This window comes from Oryctolagus cuniculus, chromosome 20 (genome assembly GCF_051225735.1).
Source record: "Oryctolagus cuniculus isolate XC-2025 breed Fujian yellow rabbit chromosome 20, ASM5122573v1, whole genome shotgun sequence".
Classification (NCBI taxonomy): domain Eukaryota; kingdom Metazoa; phylum Chordata; class Mammalia; order Lagomorpha; family Leporidae; genus Oryctolagus; species Oryctolagus cuniculus.
Window position 1 is genome coordinate 30,408,705 of NC_142886.1, and position 6,000 is coordinate 30,414,704.

Below are 6,000 nucleotides of genomic sequence, written 5' to 3' on the forward strand. Positions count from 1 at the left end.
CATGTTTTCATCTCTCTCAATTATCTCCTCCTCTTCATGTTCCCATTTTTCTTTAAATCCTTAAGCATACTATATGTAACATCAATTTTAAAACTCCTTTTCTGTTAATTCTATTATTTCACTACTGTGTCTGTTTCCATTAGCTTTTTTTTCTTCTGATTTTGAGTCCTATTTTGGTAATTGTTGACATGCCTAGAAATGTTGTTATTAGATGTTGGATTTTTGTTTGTATGCCTTGATGCCTTGTATGTCTGGATTTTGTTGTTTTCCTTTGAAGTTTGTTTCCCTTTGCTATGCAGAGAACTAATTAATTGCAAATCAAGCTGTATCCTTTTGAGGTTTGGTTTTGTTTTATTTCAGAAAGTCCAGAAAAGCATTTCTTCCCAGGGCTGTTTTTACTATTAGTACTATTAGACTTGACCCTTTGGAAGTCTCCATTGATTATTTAGTTAATTGGGTGGTCAGAACTTGAGAATTTCCCCACCTTCTGTGCACTCTAGAAATATTTCAGACTATAGCTCCATGGAAGTTGTTGCCTGTTCAATCTCATTAAATTTCATCTTATACATATAGAGCTTAATAATAAGGATTATGCAGATTTCAGGAACTATGTATGTGTGTATGTGGTAATAGTAGTATTGGTAGTATTAGAAGTAGCAGCAGTAGCTCTTTCTTCTCTGAGATTTGCCAAAAATATTTATCTCCAAGATGCCTGATATTTACCCCGACTCAGTGAGATTGTCATTTTGCATCTGGGAGCTCCCTCCGTACAATGTAGTCAAGAATGTGCCTCTCATTAGAAAATCAGGCTAATTTTAGGGCTCATTTTCTTTTCTTCTTACACTTAGGGGCCACTGTCTTATGCTGCTAACTATACCTGACATGAAAATAAATGACTCATGCATTTTTGTTTAGTTTCTTAGTCACTTACCACAAATTTAAATGCAATTATCAGTTTAAAATCAAAATCTATAAAGCAGAAACTAATGCGATACACAAAGAGAAACTGACAAACCTACAAGTAAGTAGAGGTTACAGTACTCTCCTCCCAGAAACTACACAAAGATGACAAAAATTCATGAGTATAGTAAATTCAAATAAGATCAGCAAGACTGGGGCTAGTGCTGTGGTGTACTGGGCTAAGCCTCCGCCTGCAACACACGCATCCCATACATGCCCTGGTCTGGGAAAGCAGTAGAAGACAGCCCAGCAGATGTAAGACCTTTCTCTGTTTCTCCCCATCTCTGTCTGTAACTTTACCTCTCAAATAAATTTATGAAAAAAAAAATGATTACCAAGATTAATCTAAGAGTTATGTCAGTGGAACTTCATATCCAATAAATAAAACATATACTATTTTAAGGCACTCAAGTAATAATTTACTAACTTTCAAATAGAATCTTAAAAATTCCAAAGAAAAATATTACAGATCTTGTTATTTAACCAAAATTTAAATAAGTTTTAACTAACAACAAAAATTGTACCTTACAGAAACAAACAATAAGCTCGGAAACTAAAATCTATCCAGGAAAACTAAGCTGTTCAACTTCAAAGTAAACTGCAAACGGAACTCCAATTGCTCCCTATCCAGCCTCTTCACTTCTTCCAATGTGTGCAAATAACAAGCTTGACAATCCTAAGATAGGAGCTCTGCTATGCTTTATATTACAACACAAGCTGCAGAAATCAAAAGACCGTGTTGAAACATTGAGAAATAGCATATTTGGTAATTTTTAGAATCAAAGGAGTTTAAAAAGAACCAAGATTACTTTGTGAAAATGTGGTAAGAATAAAAAAAGACTTTTGAATATTAACAAAAACGGACTAATGATTTTTAACATGGTTGCAACATTTTGGTAAATGAGTGCTCTGAATTACATCCTGTGGTCTCTTTTAATATTAAGAACTGCAATAAAAGCTTATGATAGTGAAGCTTATGGATTATTTTCTTCTCCATCCACTTAAATAACTACATTTCCCTAATTGTTCATTTAACCCTACTAACACAGCAATCTTCCAAACTCTGGTCAACTGGAACATTTAGGAATACTCAATTACTATTTTTATTGACTATATCTATGACCATTCTCTTACTGTGTTACTAATTTTTTTTTTTTTTTTTTGAAAAAGGTCTTTCTGGGGCCAGTGCTGTGGCACAGTGGATTTAGCTGCCACCCAGAATGCTGGAATCCAGTATGAGTGCTGGTTTGAGTCCCAGCTGCTCCACTTCCCATTCAGTCCCCTGCTAATGTGTCTGGGAAAGGAGTGGAAGATGTTGCAAGGGCTTGGGTCCCTACCACCAATAAGGGAGATCTGAATGGAGTTCCAGGCTCCTGGCTTCAGCCTGTCAGAAGCACTGGCCATTGCGTCCATCTAGAGGCTGAACCAACAGATGGAAGATTCCTCTCTCCCTCTCCCTCACTCTCCCTCTCTCTCTCCGTGCAACTGCCTTTCAAGTAAATAAATAAATCTGTTTAAGAGAAAGTGTTTCCTTCATTTTCTATGTTGAAATTTTGCTAGAATTTTTTCTCACTTTAGAAACAAGTCATCTAGAAGAACATGAGTCAGGTAGATGGAGGTGAAACCGTCTCCTTTGCTAGAGATAACATTTCTGGTGAAGATGGCTGAAGTGTGGGTCAATGACATGCATCCTGATACAGCATTCCAGAATTACCCAGACATTTCCACTGGCAGCACAAATAAAGATGGGCTTCTCAACTGAAAAGGAGCTCATGTGAATTCAGGCATACCACAGGGCTCCAAGGTGAGGGAACAGGGAGATAGGGAAGATGGTCATGAGTTTAGCTCATCTTCCCATTTTACTAAACAGAGAAGAGTCTTTTGTCTACAGGCAAGAGTGAAGGAAGGATTATGGAGTCAAGAATGGTACCCAGGGGCCGGTGCTGTGGCACAGTGGGTTAAAGCCCTGGCCTGAAGCGCAGGCATCCCATATGGGCACTAGTTCTAGTCCCAGCTGCTCTTCTTCTGATGCAGCTCTCTGCTACGGCCTGGGATAGCAGTGGAGGATGGCCCAGGTCCTTGGGCCCCTGTGCCCATGTGGGAGACCTGGAGGAAGCTCCTGGCTCCTGGCTTCGGATCGGTGCAGCTCCAGCCGTTGTGGCCATCTGGGGAGTGAACCAGCGGATGGAAGACCTCTCTCTCTGTCTCCACCTTTCTCTGTAACTCTGTTTTTCAAATAAATAAAATAAATCTTAAAAAACAAAACAAAACAAAAAAGAATGGTACCCATGGATGCACCACTATTTTAAAGGTATGTCATTGTTTAATCTGAAGTTTGATGTAGTAAAAGTGTCCAAACTCCTTCTTAAGGCTCAGGTGCTAGGGGAATAGACCTATCTGGAATTTCAGGAGGCAAACCTGAGTGTGGGAAGAACAAAATGACATCAAGGGCAAGATTCCTGCCGAGGAACCAAAACAGTGGTAAAACCTAATCCAGGGGCCAGCACTGTGGTATAGTGGGTAAAGCTGCTGGCTGCAATGCGGCATCCTTTATGGGCTCTGGTTTGTATCCTGGCTGCTCCATTTCCAATCCAGCTCCCTGCTAATGCACTTGGGAAAGCAGCAGAAGATGGCCCCAGTACTTGGGGCCTCGCATCCACATGGGAGACAGGGAAAAACTTCTGGCTCCTGGCTTTGAAATGGCCCAGCCCTGGCAATTGCAACCATTTTGAGAGTGAACCAGCGGGTGCGAGATCTCTCTCTCTCTCTCTCTGCCTCTCTGAAATCTGCCTTTCAAATAAATAAATAAATGAATTTTTAAGAAAAAAAAACCCTAATTGATCAGCAAGAAATTAATAGGAAAATTCCAAGAAAAATATCTAAAGAATCAAGAGTAGCAAGGTCTTGAAGATGCTTAAAGAGAATGAATGGGGGGTGGGGCACTTCCTCTAAAATGGACAAAATTTAAATTGCAAAATCAGATGGAACAATATAGAAGACAGAGAAGCTGGAATAACTTTATCAGAAAAAGTACTGAAATACACTTACAGAAAGGATTACGCGGAGATAACAATTACTGTGCTGAGTTCCTTCTATAGGCATGTATGCCTCAGGAACTCAGCAACTGATCAGAAAACACTGAAGTATTTTTCATGACTCTAGGACAAGATTTTCATGAAGATATAAACGTGATCATATTGATGGCTGTATTTTAACCAGAGGAAATACACCCTCTCATTAAAGAAAGAAAATGTCAATACTCCTAAGGGGTCTTAATAGTGAGAAAAATCCTTTTCAAAATTATAATTTTCACATTACACTTTAATATTCAAAAGTAAGCCCTACATTTTTCATAATATAAAATGCATTTTATTTGAGCTTTAACAAACTCTTGAGAGACTGAGTTAACACAGACTCCCAAATAGAAGTGTTGGGTTCTAGAGTAGGACTACAAGGCAGTTTTGGAGAGGGGTGAAAAAAAAAAGAAAATAAAAAAAAAGAGAGGGGTGAACTAGGGTCTAAAAAAAGAAAGGGTTAAATACATACACACGCGCACACACACACACACACACACTTTGGCTTAGATTTCTCAGAATGTAGACCCTGAGAAAACGTGCAATGAGTTTATTTATGAATAATCCCAGAAAACCATAGAGGGAGTGGGCCAAGTGAGAAAAGGAAGAATGAACAGTCAACAGAGATACCATCTGCAGCTGGGACTCAACTCTCTTGGGATCTCCTGACAAGCTTAGGAAATACCCCCTAAAGCATGGAAGGTTGAAACATGTATCCATGAACTCTTATCCCTATTGTCTGAGGACTGTCCCCAGGGCAATGTCCCTTACCTGTGGTGTGGATTCCCATAATGTTGCACAAGGCCCTCGGAGATGAAAGAGGAAGGCACACAGTGCACACTGAGGTAGGTTGCCATGACCATGAGGTAAAGCTGAGCTCACGTGGAACAGGCTATGATAAATGCGGCGCCCGGAACTCTGACTGCAATAGCCATTCTTGATCAATCCTGAGAACATTTGCTCTTTCCCAGACCTGACACCAAAGGCAAAGCCTCAGGCCAGGCTGCTGAAGGCAGCCTAAATGAGCTGAACTACGGTAACCAGCATACACTTAAGTTAAAAGAAGTGCTTACTTTTGCATGCTATTGAGATGTGGTTGTTTGCTAAGAGTTTATGAGCAAATAACTGACTGAAAAATTGATAAAACACAATGATAGTAACATAATGGTGCCAGTTACCCCATGAAAGAATATTCTGGGTATTAAGGGAAACCAGAGACCAAAAAAAAAAACAGATTTTGGAGAGCCATCTGGAAACACTGAGGCCTAAATTAGTTTTGTGATAATATACAAAATTTTACCAGAAAATGGGTATGAGTTGATTGAAGGCCAATCCCTGTAGGGGGCAGTATGCCTGCAGGCTTGGCTGTGAGAGAGATAATATTTGCTGGGACTGGTGCAACTGCAATGTAGGGTTCCTCAAAGGGAACACTCACGAAGGTGAACATCTTTCACAATATGTCTTGGACAGAAGAATTTCCCAGGATGGAACTTGTATACTAACACTGTATTTTTTTTCTGGATAAATCGGGATTGTTGTCACAGTGAACAGTGAAGAAAATATTATAACAGACAAGTAAGTAGATGTTACTTCACCTTTTAGCTTACTCAATTTCTTTATCATTCCATAAAAACTGAAATAAAATTGAAGAGAAATCAATGGAACCTAGCTATTGAAAAGTACATGGAAGAAAGTGCATTGGTATGTTGAACTTCTCTATTCAGATCCAAGTAAGGTTTACCCTCTTAAAAAATGTCTAACCTAGAGTTTTCACTCTGCACATACGATGACACATTTTGTTCAAGCAAAAACATCAAAAGGAAGAAGAGGAGGAAGAAGAAGAAGAATGTAGGGATGACAAGTTCAGACAACTTTGGGTAAGAACGGTGAGTCTACAACTTTCCTCCCTGGAGCGATTTCCATTCCCATCTCAGTTCCATCTGCATCTGCGCAGTGATTCTACCGA